General features: G+C 45.3%; 1 pseudogene; it reads left to right on the forward strand.

Moving 5' to 3' along the window:
* Positions 1–1,996: 1,996 nt before the first annotated feature.
* LOC100662450 (E3 ubiquitin-protein ligase TRIM21-like) lies at positions 1,997–9,328 on the forward strand (annotated as a pseudogene).
* Positions 9,329–18,162: the final 8,834 nt, after the last annotated feature.

The raw sequence follows: 18,162 nt of genomic DNA on the forward strand, positions 1-18,162 counted from the left end.
CCAGGGGATCCACAGAAGTTTCTGTGTCCCTGACGCTCACTGAGTGTAAGGTAGTAGAAATTACCCGTTTTTCTGAGAGCCCGGTTCCTTCCTTATGCCCCAGTAGCTGAGGTTGTCCCCACAGGCTGTTAGGGCGGGACATGACACACTCCTCTAGAGTGGGCAGCTGCCGCGGAGGGGAGAAGGTCTGAAAAGGACGCATAAACCACAGAGAGTAATTTCAGATCTAGGACTTACGAGGGAGAGACTACGGGGGACTCTGAGCCCCAGCTGGGCAGAGCAGGGAGGGGGAAATGGGAGAGAGGCATTACATTTGATAATGGGAGAGCGTGAGCCTAGGAAGAAGTGCTGCTGAGTTTTCGTTCAACCCCAGCTTCCAAAATGCCCAAGTCTAGGGGCTCAGAATCTTCTAATACCTCTCGCACCCCAACTCCTCCTTGTCTCTTCCCTTTTGCCCTCCAACTTCTCTTTCTTCCCTGCTGCTATTCCTTCTCTCCCTCCACACCCATTTCTCCTCCCCTCCCTTCAATTCTCCTCCCACTCTCCTCCCATTTTTTTGACTCACCTTTGAGAGGAAATCAAAGTGGAATTAGGAGTCCACCCTCGGCCTTTGAGTGCCCTGTTGAGGTGAGTGAAGCTGGCTAGGCTGGGGGATCCCAGCCTCCCCTTACCCAGATTTGAAGGTTGCCTTCCACCCCTTCTCCCTTGAGGGACTTGGTCGACCCAGCAAGTCTTCCCGCGCGGGCGCCTCTGCCTAGAAGGAGGCTCGGCTCTGAAGTGACTGCAGAGGTAGCCGGCGGGAGCCAGGCCGCCCTGTTGCCGGCGCCCGTCAGGGGAGGAGGGGCGCGCGAACCTTGGACTACCGGGATTGTAACCCAGAGGTTGGCCCAGGGGAGCCCAGTGTGGGGCGGGCCAGCAATCCTGGAAACGGAATTTCCCTTCCCTCCTGTCTCCAATCGACGGCACTGGTTTTTTTTCCTATCTCCAAAAATCCACCTCTGCAAGTGAGAGGGACAGGGCTGCTCAGGACGTTGGACTAGGATGTATCCTGGTCCAAGACTGAGGTGGTCAGTGCCCTGAAGGAAATGAAGGCAGGAACCAGGTAGTCAAGAGAAGAGCCCAGGGAGTGCTGGCCACACTTCTGAGCGCACAGTGTCGCCTCCCTTCCCAAGCAGCTCCCTTCCCCCACTAGCCTACCCCTCAAAAGCAAACCTCCTGAATTTTTTCCTCCTCTTCCCTGTTCTTTCCTCTTTTTCATTTTAGTCTATGTAACTTTATGCAAATTATTGCATCTGTTTATTGATGTACATGTGTATACGTATATATGCATGTGTATATGCATACATATATATCTCTACATTTGACTCCTGCCATTATTGTAAAGAGGAATGACTTGTCCCTAGGTGGTGCAAAGGGTTAAGAGGCTCAGTCTGAAAGGTTGGTGTTTTGAGTCTATCCAGAGGTTGGGTCTTTTAGAGGCACCTTGGAAGGCCTGGCAATCTACTGAAAAACCCAGCCATTGAAAGCCCTGTGGAACACAGTTCTACTCTGACACAAAGAGATGGCTATCATTCAGATAACTAGTTTAGTTTATTGTTATGATTAACTTTTCAGCAAAATCAGTGATTGATTACATGAGATGAGAGAAGATGGATGGAAAAAGCCTTGGCCCTGAGGGAAATCTTCATTAAAAAAAAAAATCACCAGAAGGATTCCCAAAGTAGCAATTGGTGGAAGTGGTCCTAGTGAGAAAGCTGGAAACCCCACAGCCTCATATTCAGGCCCAGCCCTCTGACCCAGCACCTCCCACCTGGACCTCCCTTCCTGTCAAATTGGCTACTATGCATGCCCCAGCAGACAACTTGATGTATTTGAATGGGCTCAGCCCCTAGCTGGGCGCAGGATTTTTTTTTTTTTCCATCCCATCTTCCCTTCCTTCCCCTCCCTCCCTCCCTCCCTCCCTTCCTCCTTTCCTTCCTTTCCTCCTTCCTCCTTCCTTTTGTCATTTCTCCCAGGCAGTTGGATTATTTTCCCCTTGGATTGTAATGGAGACCCTTTGAAGGATTTAAGCTGGGGTGGACATGATGAAAGCATAGTTCTAAACAGTTTTACCTCTGAGATTCTGGACAATTATATTTGCCTCTTTTGAAGACTGTTTCCCCTTCCGTCTGACCAGACTATGGAGGAGAAGCCCTTGTTATTCAGGTTGATGTTCTTGCTCTTTCTTGTTTTTATCCCCTCCAGTTCACCACCCCCATGTCCTCCTTTGAATCATTTTATTTCTCTCACACAACCCTTCCCATCTTCTTTCCTTTTCTCCTCTCCCCACTAGTCCCCCACAAGATCTCCGTGGTGCTGTTTAACAGGAACACTGCCCCTATGGCCTCAGCGAAGCCCCTGGCAATGATGTGGGAGGAGGTAACATGCTCCGTCTGCCTGGATCCCTTCGTGGAGCCTGTGATCATTGAATGTGGCCACAGTTTCTGCCGAAAATGCATCTCTGAGGTCGGGAAAGATGGCGGCAGTAGTTGTCCTGTGTGCCGGCAGAAATTCCTGCTCAGGAACATCCGGCCCAATCGGCACCTAGCCAACATGGTGGACAGCCTTAAACAAATGGAAAAGAGCACCATGAACAGAGATCAGTGTAGGGCGCATGGAGAGAAACTTCAAGTGTTCTGTGAGGAAGATGGAAAAGCACTTTGCTGGGTGTGTGCCCAGTCACGGACACACCGTCACCACTCCAAGATCCCTATTGAGGAAGCTGTACAGGAGTACCAGGTGAGGCCTTAGCACAAAGCATGAGCAGGTAAAAAGGAGATGGCCCCTGACTAGTGCTTTGCTCTCCAAGGCTTGGGATAGGATAGAGCGGCCTCTGGAGTTGAAGAACTGGGGAAAGAAAGGGAATCTCCCTCCATGTCTAATCTAAGTGGAGAGTTGCAGACTAAACACAATCTTCTCATTCCCCCAGAGTAGGGAATATGCTGTGGGAAAATCTGGCAAGGATCATGTTTCCTTGTGGCTTCCTGGTTAATCAGGAGTGAGAACGCCCCCTACCCCTGTTACCCCAACAGTGTGGGTCTAGTCTACAAGAAAACATCAGACTTTTTCTGAAGTTTTCCCATTCATCAATTCCAACCTCACTCAAGACTCCAGTACTCCAACCTTCTCTGCACCCAGGCTTTTCTAAGAACCAAGATGACCTTCCCCCACCCCATGTTACCCGACCCTACTTAGTCTGGTTAGGGATTGACTTGCTGTCTCTTTCTGCAGGAGAAGTTCCAGGTGGCATTACAGAAGCTGAGAAGAGAGCAGGAGTTAGCTGAGAAGTTGGAAGTCGATATTGCTGAGAAGAGAGCAGCCTGGAAGGCAAGGGTCACCCCCTGAAAGGGATCTTAGATTGGAAGTCTGGGCAGAAGTCAAGTTCGTGGGCTCAGCTATACCTATCTGAATAGCTATAGGGTTGTATATCTCACTCTCTGAGAACCAGCCATCCTCCTTGTCTCCTGATAAAGGGAAATAAGAATGAAGGAGGCTAGAAGGAGAGCTTCCAATCAAACACAAAGATTGAGAGTCTGTAGGAGAGGGGGTTGAGTGGGAGAAACCATACCCTAAAGCTCTCTGCTCCTCCGAGCCCAGTCGCAGCAGATGACAGTACCAGTGCTTGGTGTCTGGGACAAAGGTATCTCTAGAGAGCAGCCCAACCGCTATGCCTTGTAGGAAATGGCAAAGGCTGTGAGGAATGGGCTTAAGGGTTGAAGTAGGAAAACCAGTTTCAGCAGGTGCTTGTTTGACCATGTCCAGATAGCAGGTCCAAAGTATAACAGAGAACTAAAGCTTGTTTCACACTGGTGAAGGAGTTTCACACTAGTGGAGGAGGGGCAGCTCAGGGATTAACAAGAATGCAGAGAGCTCCTGGACAGCAAATCCCAGAAGAGGAAGATTTGAGGTGAGGGAGGGAAGAGCCAGGCTGCAATAGCAAGCAGTGACTCTCCAGTTACCAGCAAAAGAGGACAGGCAAAGAATATTCCAGAAACTTCCCTTTCCCATGACTTAGAAATGATATTTTGAGCCTCTCTGTGCGAGCTTGTTGGGGGTGGGGTCAGGTATTAGTCTCTTAACAACTCAGAGAGAAATGAAGGCCAAGGGATACATTTGAGAGGTGACTGGCTTTTGAAAGAGAGGTTGAGAAAAGTCTTGGGTGTCATAGGCTGATACAGGTATGATTGTGGACCAGTTTCAGTGGGCTCCCACCAATCCCAATCCCCTCTTAGTCCCAGATGCCTTACCCACTAGTCTCCCAGCAAGATTCTGTGTTTGTGTGTCCCCAGACAGAACCAGAGTGATGAATCTGCAGAGGATAGAAATAGGTACCCACACCCTCCATCCTTGAACCTTGAGTTACTCTGATAAAAACCATACCTCTCTTTCCCTTAACACTAAAGACAAAGGTTGAGATGCAAAAATCAAGGATTCACGCAGAGTTTGTGCAGCAGAGAAACTTCCTGGCTAAAGAAGAAGAGAGGCAGCTGCAGAAACTTGAGAAGGATGAGAGAGATCAGCTCAGAATCCTGGGGGAGACTGAGGCCCATCTGGCCCAGAAAAGCCGGGCCCTGCAGGAGCTGATCTCAGAGCTGGAGAGGAGGAGTCGGGGCCCAGTACTGGAACTGCTTCAGGTGAGACCAGGGAGAGGCTACCTCTGAGATTCAAGGAGTAACTAGAGAAAAAACAGTTCCCTGGGTCTACCATTTGAGCAAATGGAAACCTGGTCCTTGGAATATTCTTAAATAAACCGAATTAGGATTCACGGATGGTTTTCATTCAAGGTATAGAATGGTACAAACTTAGGAGGGAATGAATATTCCATGCGGCAGAGTTCCTGGCTGGTACAAACAATTAACATGCGGAGGTTCAAGTCCATTCAGAAGCACCTTAGAAGAAAGGCCTGACAGTCTTCTTCCGAAAAAACTCAGCCATAGAAAACCCTGTGGAGGCCAGTTCTACTCTGACACACATGGGGTTGCTATGAGTCAGAAGTGACATGATGACAGCCAGCTTGGTTTTTATTCCATGCAACAATGAACAGAAATGGACATCTTTGGTAAGTGCCTGACATGTACTGGGGGAGTGACTTTGAGAGAATCCTTTAATCTTTCTGAGCTTCAGATTTCTCATATGTGAAATGAGTATTATGTTATATATTTCAAAGCATTTTTGTGAAAGAATCCACTAAGGTCCTTAGAGGAGTGTCTGGCCATTGGGGAGGGTTTAATAAATGAGATATAACTGAAAACACTGAACTGAAAATCAAGAGACAGTAGCCCAGCACCGGCCCTGCTGTCAGTTCTCTCCATAACTCCAGGTTAAGTCATTTTCCTTTCCTGGACCTGATTTCTTCATTTGTAAAACAGCGTGGGTGGGAAGTGGACTAAATAACATGGGTACTCCAAACTTTAGCCATAAATGTATCACCTTTATACTTTCTGCTACTTCTGTGAACTGCCTAAATGATTTTAACATAGTATTTTTCCTTAAATTGTCTCACTTTTTTAGTCTGAGTCAGTTTAGTTTAAAAGGAAATTTGTCCTAAACAATAATAGCCAAGAAATTATGTGTTGATATACTGTCATCATTTGCCATCAAGTCAGTTTTGACTCATAGTGATGTAGAACCGCCCCATAGGGCTTCTTGGCTATAATCTTTATGAAATCGGATTGCCAGGTGAGCTGTCCATGGAGCTGCTGGGTGGGTTTGCTTTTGGTTAGTAGCCAAGTGCTTAACTGTTGCACCACCAGGGCTCCTTGTTGATATGTTACTTATATTTTATTCTAATTTATTTCATAACAATAATAATAATAACTGCAAGCTCTTGAATAGCACGTATTACATGCCAGGCATATCTTTATGTCAACGCAATGAGGTGGGTGCTACTGCTATCCCCATTTCATAGATGAGGACACTAAGGCACAGAGGCATTAAGAGTCTTAATGAAGGACTAAAGCTAAATAACTTGACCAAGTCCACCCAAATAGTAAGAGGTAGAGCTAAGATTAAAATAAGTACATAGCTATTTTTAAAAAATTCATCAATGCCTGATCCCACTTATACTAAATACCCAGGTTAGGCAAGTGCATAGACATAGAAAGTAGATTAGTAGATACCACAGGCTGGGGTAGGGAATATAGTTATGCGGATACGGGAAGTTAACGCTTAATGGGTACAGAGTTTCTGTTTGGGGTGATGAAAAGGTTTGGAAACAAATAGTGTTGAAGGTTGTACAACATTGTGAATATAATTAATGTCTCTGAATTGTATACTTAAAAATGGGTAGAATGGCAAATTTTGTTTATATGTATTTTGCCACAATTTTTAAAAAGTTCATCTTTGAACATTCTACTTAAAATCATCTTGTATCCACCGTGTGTTTACCTTACTGTGGGAAACCATGGACCAGATGGTCTCAGAAGTCCCTCTATTCTCACATTCCACACCCACTTCTTACTGATCAACTTGGTTAGGTTCCAGAGACCAGGTCATTATGTGAAAATCAGCATTATGTAAAAATGGAGGATGACCACATCAGATCACAAAATGCAGGATGACTACATTGTTACAAAACTGCCAAATTTGGTCATTACATAACTGCCAACCCACTGAAAAGGATGGCCCAGGCAAACTGACACATAACCTGAACCATCACAGCCAGCGTTACTCTCTCTCGCACCTTGGTGTCTGTTACGGCCAGACATACTTCGTTAATGTGTAAAATAGTAGGATAGTAGATTTTTTACTCTTGTTGTAAATACAAAATTTTGGATAACGATATCATCACTAAGTGAGGAGTAAGTATACAGTTCTTCTTTTCCCACACCTTTTCACTCTCTGTCAGATGTGGTCATGAAGCCATTTCTTTCTGGCTTGTGCAAAAAGGCTGATGTGATTTGGTTGACCTGACAGGCGCTCTCTTCCCATTATCCAAATCTTGTTTCTGCCAGACATTGAACTGAGCTTTCTGGTATGGTTTTGACTAGGCCTAGGAGCCTACCAACTCCCATGTGAGAGCCCGAAACTCCCTGCACCGGAATATTCTCAGATGATTTGATTTTACCTAATGAGGGGCAGCATTAAGTACAGCACAGGATAGAGCTTTGACCAACCAGCCCTTCTTCCCCAAACAACTCAAGCCCACAGATGAGATAGAGCAGTTTCTGGGAATCCTGGTTTAGACATTCTCTCCCTGTGATTCTCTCTAGGCTTCAGCCAGGACTGTTTTCCCTCTGCCACCCTGGATCTGGGCTTTCTCATTCATTTTCTGAGTCAGACTCCTTAGACTAAAGATCTTTCCTGTAGCTATAAGGTCACACTGATGCTAGATTCCTGGTTACCCCACAACCACCCACACTCGAACCTGGTCAGAAATGGCTTTCTGCCCCTAGAATGGGGCAGAGCAGTGCCCTAGGATCACAGGTTTGTGTCACATCACCCTTAGGACCAAAGTCTCAGTGGTGAACCAGTAACTCCACAACTTACTCTCTGTCTGTTTTCTCCTCAGGAGGCTAGAAGTATCCTGGAAAGGTAAGGAGAGGTTTTCTTTGTAAGGGCAGGGGATGACAAGAAGCATATACACCTATGAAAAAGGTTCTTGAGTTAGAAAAACATGTGCTGAAGTTTTCCCCATCCTCTTTCCTATTCTCAAGGACCTGATCGTCCAGAAAATATTTTCTAGTCTCAGAAGGCTGATTAATGGGCGTCCCTGTTGGTGAGTTGCCCACAGTGATTGGAGTATACTGTCTTCACAAAGTGAAGCCGTGGCAAGCAGAAAAATCTCTGGGAAGCTCTGAGTCAACAGCCTGCTGGGATTCCTTTTTTAAATGGAATTTAACCAGTTCCAAACCCCCGAGAGCCATGAGTAAGATCCACAGCATGGACGAGACTCCTTGAGTTCCTTACAGAAGTGATTCAGCCTATGTCAGATGGCCTTGCCTGTAAAATGCAGTACAATGTGCTTAAAGGGTGATCAGGCTTGGAGAGGAGATAGGGACTATCTGCATGCTGTGGAGGCTCATGTAATCAGGAACTCCTGGACAGGAACTCAATCCCTCCCCCTCAACCCCCAGGGACTGAATAAAGATGTTTGTAAATTTGGGTAGAACTAAATTACCATAGTCATCCATGAGGGAGATTATGGCATTAGGGTTCCAGAAGGATGTGATAGAAATTGGAGATGGAGGTCTCAAATTCTCTTTCCGTCAGGAGTAAGGGCTGGAACCTGAAGGAGCTAGGCGTTGCCTCCCCAGACCTGAGGAATGACTTCCGTGTGCCAGGGCTGAAGAAGATGCTGAGGACATACGGAGGTGAGGCAAGCTCTAGGAGTTGTGGGACTGGCCCACAGGGGGAGCTGAAGGGTACAGCGTGGATGCGGAGCCGATGCCCAGGGTGGGGGAGAACAGCAGCATCTAGGAGAGATGGCAGGTTCGAGTAGGTGGGGCAGCATGGAGATAGTGAAAGTGGTTCCCTCAAAGGTCAAGGCAAGGGCCAGAGTTGGCTGGGGTGCTGTTTCCTCACACGCTGAGGCTCAGGGTCACTCCCTTGTCCTCATCCCAAAGTTTAACACATGCACAGGCCACTGACCATCACTGCCCCCAGCCACCCCACACTCTCCAAACCTGACCATGGTCCCCTGTCTGCAGTACACGTCACTCTGGATCCAGACACAGCCGGTCCGTGGCTCATCATTTCTACGGATCGGAGACAAGCGAAGTTTGGATACACCTACCGGGACTTGCCTGAAAATGAAGAGAGATTTGATAGTTGTCCCATGGTCCTCGGTGCCCAGCGCTTCGACTCTGGAAAGCTTTACTGGGAGGTAGACGTGACCGGAAAGGAAGCCTGGGACCTGGGGGTTTGTAGACACTCTGTCAAGAGGAAGGGACGATTTATGCTCAGCCCTGAGAATGGCTTCTGGACAATTTGGTTGCGGAACAAACAAAAATATGAGGCTGGCACTTCCCCCCAGACTTCCCTCTACCTTAAGGTGCCTCCTCGCCAAGTTGGGATCTTCCTAGACTATGAGAACCACACTGTCTCCTTCTACAACATCACTGATCATGGCTCCCTTATCTACACTTTCTCTGAATGTGCCTTTGTTGGGCCTCTGCGGCCCTTCTTCAATACTGGTTTTGGTGACGGAGGAAGAAACATGGCCCCTCTGACCCTGTGTCCACTGAAGCTGGGATGGTAGGGGTCCACTGACCATTGGTCTCTTCTGGACACTGCTGTCTGCTCCCTGTTGATACTCTTCCCAGTTACTGCCCCTGCCTCTTTCCATTAACTGAGCCACCTCTGCCTCTGCAGAAGTGTCAGCAAGCAGGCCTTGACAGGGAAGTCACTGAAAGTCAAGGCCCAGTGGCTTTCAACAGCAATATTCCTGCCCTGGATTGCATATGATTCCCTCCAAGGAGGCCAACTACTTCTATTTGGTCCAGATTCATCTGGATCAACCAAAAACATGTTTCCACCTTGTTTATGTGACTTAAATTTTATTTTCTTGTCTTCGTCCCTGCACCCATTGCCTTTGGTAAGATCTCTGTTCTATCTTTCTGGGTTTACCAAACGCTTTCTTGAGGGAATTATGCCTCAGTCTATCCCATTCAGACCTCGTTTCTCGTCTACATCTAGAATTATCTTTCCAACAGACACACACCTGATCATAAGTGGCTCCACATTGCCTATAGAAAAATAGCCATGTTTTTAAATTAAGGCTAAATTATGCAAGCCTTAGATTGCCATGCTAAATATGCAGCCTGTCGTGCACCCAAACCTCCCCCCGCCCCCGCCACACACACAGACACCTTAAACCTCAAACATGAAATATTTGCTACTGTGAACATGTTTAATATTGATGTGTCTTTGACATTGCACACAGTGTTTTTCCTGCCTGATCATTCTCCCTTCTTCTACACTTGGAATATTTGCTCCTGGATTGTGAGACCCAGGCCAAGAATCCCTTTTGTTACTCCCTGTCTTAGTTACCTATTGCTGTTGTTACAGAAATACCATCAGTGAATGGCTTTAAAGAATAGGAAATTATTTTCTCATAATTCTGTAGGCTAAAAGCTCAAATCAAGGTCTCGGCCATATTGATTTCTTGTCAGTAGCCCTGGACATTCCTTGGTTCCTTGGCGTTCCTTGGCTTGTGAACAATCCTCACACGGTGTCTGTCTTTCCCCGTGTGTGTGTCTCTTCTCACTCTGCCCTTTCTCAGAAGTGATTAGATTTAGAACCCACTCTACTTGGGTATGACCTAATTAACAATGAAGAAACCCCATTTCCAAACATGATTACACCCACAGGTACAAGGGCCAGGATTTCAGTATGTGTTCTTGGGGGACAAAATTCAATCCATAACACTCGCTATGGCAGCCATTGTGGTAAAGGGAGGCCCTTTGAGACTGATCACTGCCTGAGTTGACATCACCTCCTCAAAATGAGGGAACTCCTGGGTTTGAAAGACAAAGTTCTCCTGGGACTGGTATAGCTCTCTGGACCTCAGAATCTCTGACCCTCACAGACCTGAGACATTCTCTGGCCATATTCTCAGTAGGTTGGCCAGTGACAACTTCTAAATACCTGGAGCACTCTATCCATGGAGGGTCAAGACTGGTGTTCCCTCTGCTTTCACTGTTAATTCCTAACAAATGGGAAACTCCTACTCTGAAATGTCCTCTTGTTGGCAAATTTTTATGACTTTTCCAGACAGATTAAATTAAATAGGCTCATTACCCAGAGACTTCTGTACCTTATAAGGGAAGATATTAGAAAGAATCCATGGGCTTAGGCATATCGTTTGCCGGCAGTCTACAAGGAACCATAGACTATAACACCATAGCTGGTAACGATTGTATTAAATGTTGTGAAATAATAATTTGAAAGCATGGAAAAGTCTCAGGAATGACTTCTCTTCGTAGCCACCAGAATTATGGCATCCTGCACATGTGAACAGGTCAATGCTAATAGGAATTTAGGTGTATCAGGCAAGATGCGTCATGGCAAGGCTCTCATCCTCTTAAAAGTCTTTCAGGAAAACTACTCTTCAAGTGCATATACTCCCTGGAAAGCAGAGGCCAAGATTTTGGAGGAAGCCTGAATCTTTGACCTTGTAGGTGAAGCCATTCCAGTCATTCAGCAGATAGTGAGAACCCTGCGTCTTGCCCTGGGTACCTTCCACTGCTACCTGCTGCCTCTCAGGATCTTCTTGGGCTCATAGTGATTTTACTTCTAGACTTAGGTTTACACGGTGCTGTTGGTTGCAACATCATACATTTCTATTTGAATATCATCAGTTTTTCTGCTTCTCTGTGTCTCTTTGGGGTTAGCCAATGTAAATAATGGTTTGTGACCTTCAATTGCTATACTGGTTGGAGGAGACTATCATAATGATATAAACTTAAATAATCTGATTTCTCAAAATCTGAATGCCTTGGTATATTGAGTTACCCTGATACTTGGGAATCACACAGATAACACACTGCCATCCCCTTGGTCCCCACCAAAAGGAATCAAGCAGTAGAGATTTCACTAACAAGTGACACAGATATCCCCCTCCATGTCTCACAACAAATTCTCTTGAGATAGAAGACACTACCAGCACCAATTTCAATTTTGATTAATACAGTCCTTTAAAATGCAAATATAACCTGTTGACTTTCTTGATCTCCTTGATTCTACAACTTCTTTTTGAATTAGGAGAGGCAAAGTTTTTTACACCAAAATTTTAAAGATAAGCTAAGGCAGAAAGAGATGAGCACTTAAAAATTTATTTACTGCTCACTCTGTCTCATATGTATCCAAGATCCTTTTTAAGCTTTATTTTGTTTAGTTCTGTCATACACTTATGATAATGATACAGTCAGGCATAATCAGGAAATTCAAATGAAATTTTATTTTTCAAAATGTCAGACAAGTATATATAATTAAAATAGATTATTTTAAAATATTCTAATTGAAATACTCTAGATAAGTACATTGTAGGTAGTTTTCTCATTGTTTGATTTGGTTTAGCTTAGTTTTCATGTCCCTCTTTTTCTGGTACCCTAAGCATGTCCTTAGGTTACCTATTGGGAAATATGTCAATGAGTAGTGTTTTTCCCATTTTACAAATGAAATAAGAGTTGCTATCTTAGGCTAGATTCTCCAGAGAAGCGAAAAGAGGGAAGCGTGTATATATACACGCATATGTATGTATGCATGTATATATATATAGACGTATGTATATATATGGAAACCCTGGTGGTGTAGCGATTAAGTGCTACAGCTGCTAACCAAGAGGTCGGCAGTTCAAATCTGCAAGGCACTCCTCGGAAACTCTATGGGCCAGTTCTACTCTGTCCTATAGGGTCGCTATGAGTCGGAATTGACTCGACGGCAGTGGGTTTTTAGTGGGTTTTTATGTATATATATATGTATGTATGCATATATATATATATATATATATATATACCTATATAGTGAGAGAGAGAAGGAAAGATTTATATCAAGGAAACAGCTCACGTGGTTGTAGAGCCTGGAAAGTCCCAACTGTGAGGCTTCTGACTCACATAGCTCCAGGGGCTAATGAACCCAAGATTGACAGGTGAGACAGCAGGCTGCTGGCTTACAACTGATGAATCTAAGGTCTGCAGGCAATACAGCAAGCTGCTGAATCAAGGCCCGAGAACAAAAGGTCAGATCATGACTAGCAGAATCCAGAGCAAGCAAAAGCCAGTGAACTTTGCCAGAAAGTCCATATGTATTGGATGCAGGCCACAACCCCAAGGAAACTCGCTTTCAACTTACTGGCTGCTCATAGCCAATCTCATCATGGAGATGATGACATCATTATACAACTGCCAAACTACGTCATAACTAACAAACACTGAGAATCATGGCCCAGCCAAGTTGGCACACAACCTTACCCATCACAGTTGCTGAGAAAACAAGTAACTTTCCTAAGGCTAAACACAGCATTATTAATGCATGAGGATTCAGATCTAATTCTGATCCACAAGCCCATTCTCTTTCTTAAACACCAACTTTTCCAAACTCATATGATAATCTGGCTGTTAATTTTCTTCTCTTCAAATTCAATACAAGTCACTTTGTTCAAATCAACGGAACTTTTAAATAATAAGTATCCACAAAGTAGATAAATGCGAAGCCCTATATTGGTAAACATACCACCCAATCAGTTACACAAACTGAGCATTCTTTCCACTGGGAAGACAAAGCACTTACCACACATTCTCGAATCTGCCTAGTCTTGACCCTGTAAATGATGCAGTTCAGCAGGGGAGGGGCTAACATGCAGACATTGGCCAGCAGGATATGTGTATGGAGAGGAACAAGGCGCCCAAATCGCTGGCTGCCTTAGGCTGGATAGACAGATACAGGTATATACAGAAAGAGACTTATATCAAGGAAATGGCTCACATGGCTGTAGAGGCTGGCAAGTTCCACGTGTCTGGGTCAGGTGTAAAGCTGGAGGCTTCTCTGGACTCACATAGCTGCAGGGGCTGATAAACCCAAGATTAGCAGGTAAGATGGCAGGCTGCTGGCTCAAGCCCCAAGAACCAGAGGTCAGATGATAACAAACCAAATGCAGGATCCAGAGCAGAGCAAAAGCCAGCAAAGTTTGCCAGAAAGTCCCCATATATTGGATACAGACCACACCCCTAAGGAAATTCCCCTCCAACTGATTGGCTGCTCACAGCAGATTTCATCCTGAAGATGATTACATTATATCAGATCTCATCATGGAGGGGATTACATCATTACATAGCTACCAGGCTATATCATAACTGCCAAACTACTGAGAGTCATGGTGAGCCAAGCTGACACACAACCTTAAGCCCTTGGCACCTGTACACATCTCCTTAAACTATACATAATCTCTACATAAAGGAAATTATACAGTTATACTTGTGCCTAATAAGACACAACTAACACACATACGACCGAAGACATACAAGCTGTTTACATCTTATATAAGTGAAGAAAACAAAAATATTTGATGCAAACATGCAAGAAGAAACGCTCTCAACAATTACAGTCCTCTTTTCTGTAACTGCTCACATGGTCCTAACTGGTATTTAGAACTACCTTCTTCCACCACCCATTCCGTATTCCCCTTACCCTCAGCAGGCGTCTCAGCTGGTCATGGTTCTTAGCCTGGTGAGGTGACCCAAACCTTCGTTTCTGAAAGGCCTGGGCCCATTAATAGTCATGAAGGAATTGGGCTGCTGAAGTTTTCCAGTGACTTTAATCACAGGGCATGATAGTAGTAAGAGATGCCCTAGGGGATCTCCTGCATTCCAGACATACTCTTCTTTACCTCCATTATGTAATATCAATCTGATTTTCTTTTGGTAATCAGGATCAATCATACCAGCCAATATGGTAACTTCCTTCTTTGCCTGTTGATTCAGAGGCATCAGAAGCCCAAACTGGCAGGGTGGCATTCTCAGCTTCCAGTTCAATGGGATCAGTGATGTGTTCCCAGGTGGAAGCATTCCTTCCTTTGGAACTAAGACCTCTAGACCTGCAGAGCATAGGGTTGTGGGAACAGGGAGCAAAAATTTTGTGAGTAGCTCACTAGGGGTAATATTGAGTGGTGCCATTCCCATTTCTACCAGTTGATTCCTGGACCCATGAATCCTGGCTATGAGAAACAGCAGCATGTATTGGACGCTGTTTTAGAGCATACACAGCCTCCTGGAGAACATTGCCCTAAACCTGCAAGGTATTGCCACCTAGTTGGCACCGTAATTGTGTCTTTAGAGGGCAATTCTATTATTCTATCAAGCCAGCAGCTTCAGGATGATGGGGAACACGGTAAGACCAGTGAATTCCAAGATAATGAGCCCATTGCTGCACTTCATTTGCTGTGCAATGAGTCACTTGATCTGAGGCGATGATGTGTGTAGTACCATGATGGTGGATAAGGCATTCTTTAAGTCCACGGATGGTACTTTTGGCAGAAACACTGTGTTTAGGGAAGGCAAATGCATATCCAGAGTAGGTGTCTATTCCAATAAGAACAAAACACTGTGCTTTCCATGTTGAAAACCGTCCAGTGTAATCAACTTGCCACCAGGTTGCTTGCTGGCTAACCACGTCTAGGAATGGTGCCATATCAGGGCTCAGTGTTGGTCTCTGCTGCTGGCAGATTGGATACTCAGAAGTAGCTGTAGCCAAGTTGGCCTTGGTGAGTGGAAGTCCATGTTGCTGAGCCCATGCATAACTTCTATCCTTGCCACCACGGCCACTTTGTTCAGGAGACCATTGGGCAATGACAGGAATGGCTGGGGAAAGAAGATGACTGGTTTCTACAGAATGCATCACTCTATCCACTTGATTGTTAAAATCCTCCTCTGCTGAGGTCACCTTTTGGTGAGCATTCACATGAGGCACAAATATCTTCACTTCTTTGGCCCATTCTGAGAGGGTTGTACAGGCACCCATACTTCCTTGTCACCAATTTTCCAATCACGTTCCTTCCAAGTCTCTGACCATCCAGCCAAACCCTTGGCAATAGCCCATGAATCAGTGTAGAGTTGCACATCTGGCCATTTCTCCTTCTAAGCAAAGTGAACGACCAGATGCACTGCTAACAGTTCTGCCCATCAAGAGATTTCCCTTCACCACAGTCCTTCATAGATGAGTGAGAGCCTCCAGCACTGCATCTGTTTCTTGAAACATCTCAATTGGCATTCCCTGAATTCCTGAAGCCTTATTTTTCACCAATGCCTTCAAGCTTGCACTTCTTCCTTCAGTACTATTGGTTCTTGATCTTGTATATAGCACTTCCATTTAATGATGGAGTTCTCCTGTGCACATCTGACTTTATGGCTCTGTGGATCAGACAACACCCAGCTCATGATGGACAGCTCAGGCCACATAGTGACTTGGTGGCCCTGTGATTAAGCGTTCAGTCTCTACTAAGGCTCAGGAACAAGCCAAAAGCTACTTCTCAAAAGGAGAGTGCTTATCTGCAAAGGATCGCAGGGCTTATCTCCAAAATCTTAAGGGTCTGTGCTGTGATTTACCAATAGAGGCCTGCCTAAGACTCCAAACAGCATCTCTATCTGCCACTGATATTTCCAGAGCCATTGAATCAGCCATATCATATGACCCAAGTGGCAGAGCGGCTTGCACAGCAGCCAGAACCTGTTGGAGAGCCTTCTCATTCTGGGCCCCACTCAAAACTAGCCCTTTTCAAGTCACTTAGTAAATAGGCCAGAGTAGCACACCCAAATGAGGGATATGTAGCCTCCAAAATCTGAAGAAGCCCACCAGAAGTTGTGCTCCCTTTTTAGTTGTAGGAGGGGCCAGATGTAACAACTTATCCTTTGGAAGGAATATCTTATCATGCCCCACACCTTTAGATTCCTAGAAATGTCACTGAGATGGAAGGTGCCTGAATTACTGTGGGATTAATTTCCCACCCTCTCGCATGCAAATATTTTACCAATAAGTCAAGAGTCATTGACACTTCTTCCTCAGGAAGTCCAGTGAGCATAATGTCATCAATGTAATACACCAGTGTGACGCCTTGTAGAAGGGAACAGTGGTCAAGTTCCCTGTGAACTAAATTATGCCATAGAATAGTGAAGGTGTATGGTCGGCCTTGCCAGCTGAAGGCAAACTGCTTCCGGTGGTCTTTTGAAACAGATATGGAGAAAAAGGCATTAGCCAGATAACAGCTGCATCCCAGGTACCAGGAGATGTATCAATTTACTCAAGCAATGAAACTACATCGGGAACAGCAGCTACAGTTGGAGTCACCACCTGGTTAAGTTTGCAATAATCCACTGTCATTCTCCAAAATCCATCTTTTTTTTTGCACAGGCCAAATAGGTGAGCTGAGTGCGGATGTGGTGGGTATCATCACCCCTGCATCCTTCAAGTCCTTGATGGTGGGAGTAATCTCTGAGTTCCCACCAGGAATGTGGTATTGCTTTTGGTTTACTCTTTTCCTAGGTAGGGACATCTAATGGCTTCCGCTTGGCTTTTCCTACCATAATAGCCCTTACTCCACTTGTCAGGATCCCAATGTTGGGGTTCTACCAGTTGCTGAGTATATCTCTTCCAATTATGCATTCTAGAACTGGGGAAATCACTACATGATGAGTTCAGAGAGCCACTGGATCCACTCTGAGACAAAATCGAGCCAGGATTCCTTCAATAGCCTGACCTCCATATGCCCCCATTCTGACTGGTGGGCCCCAGTGCCATTTTGGGTCTTCTGGAATTACTGTCAGTTCAGAGCCAGTATCCAGTAATCCTCAAAAGTCTGATTATTTACTTTTCACCGGTGAACAGACACTCTCATAAAATGCAGTAGATTCCTCTGGGGAAGGCTGAGAGAAAGATTAATGGTATAAATTTTTGACAGTGTAGTAGAGCCCTTCCTCAAGGGAACCTGGTCTCCCTTTCATTCAAGGGGATGTGGGTCTGTAAACTGGCTGAAGTTTGGGAATTGATTGAGGGGCTGTCACTCTCTAGTCTGGGGATTCGAGTTAGACTGCCATTCACTTGACCTAGAATTCTTCTGCTTGTACAGATCAAGTAAATATTTAGTAGACTTCCCATCTATTTCAGTCCTAGGAACACCCTAAGCAGCCAACACCATAAATCTATACCAGACTATTTTGATTACTGCTTTGACTCCACTATCCATTATGGTAACCACACCCAACTTGTCTTTGTTGATTGACTGCCACCACTTGGCCCCTACCACCACCAGGTCCAATCAGCCTCACTGTAGTTTGAGGTCTTAATTCAGTTGGGGCAACTCCCTCTGTCAAATCTGACTTACATAAAATAGCAATCACAGCAGTCTTCAAGGATGCTAGGGCTCCCTTCACAAATTTGTTCCTCACCATGTGGTAAAAGGTGAGTCCTCTGGGCACTCCATGTGTGGGTCTATGGATCTAACCTCTAACACAACAGTTTCCCTAAGCCTTTGGATACCTTCTTCTACAGCATACCAAGGCAGGCCTGGTGCTCCACCTTGATTTAGTGTAGGCTGCTGCATAATCCATGCTTCAGTGACCCAACGAAATAACTACTGGATCCTTACCTGAACTTGAGAGCTGAAACACTGAATGAAGAATCTGTGCTTAGTGG

Source organism: Loxodonta africana, chromosome 7 (assembly GCF_030014295.1).
Source record: "Loxodonta africana isolate mLoxAfr1 chromosome 7, mLoxAfr1.hap2, whole genome shotgun sequence".
In the NCBI taxonomy this organism is placed as follows: domain Eukaryota; kingdom Metazoa; phylum Chordata; class Mammalia; order Proboscidea; family Elephantidae; genus Loxodonta; species Loxodonta africana.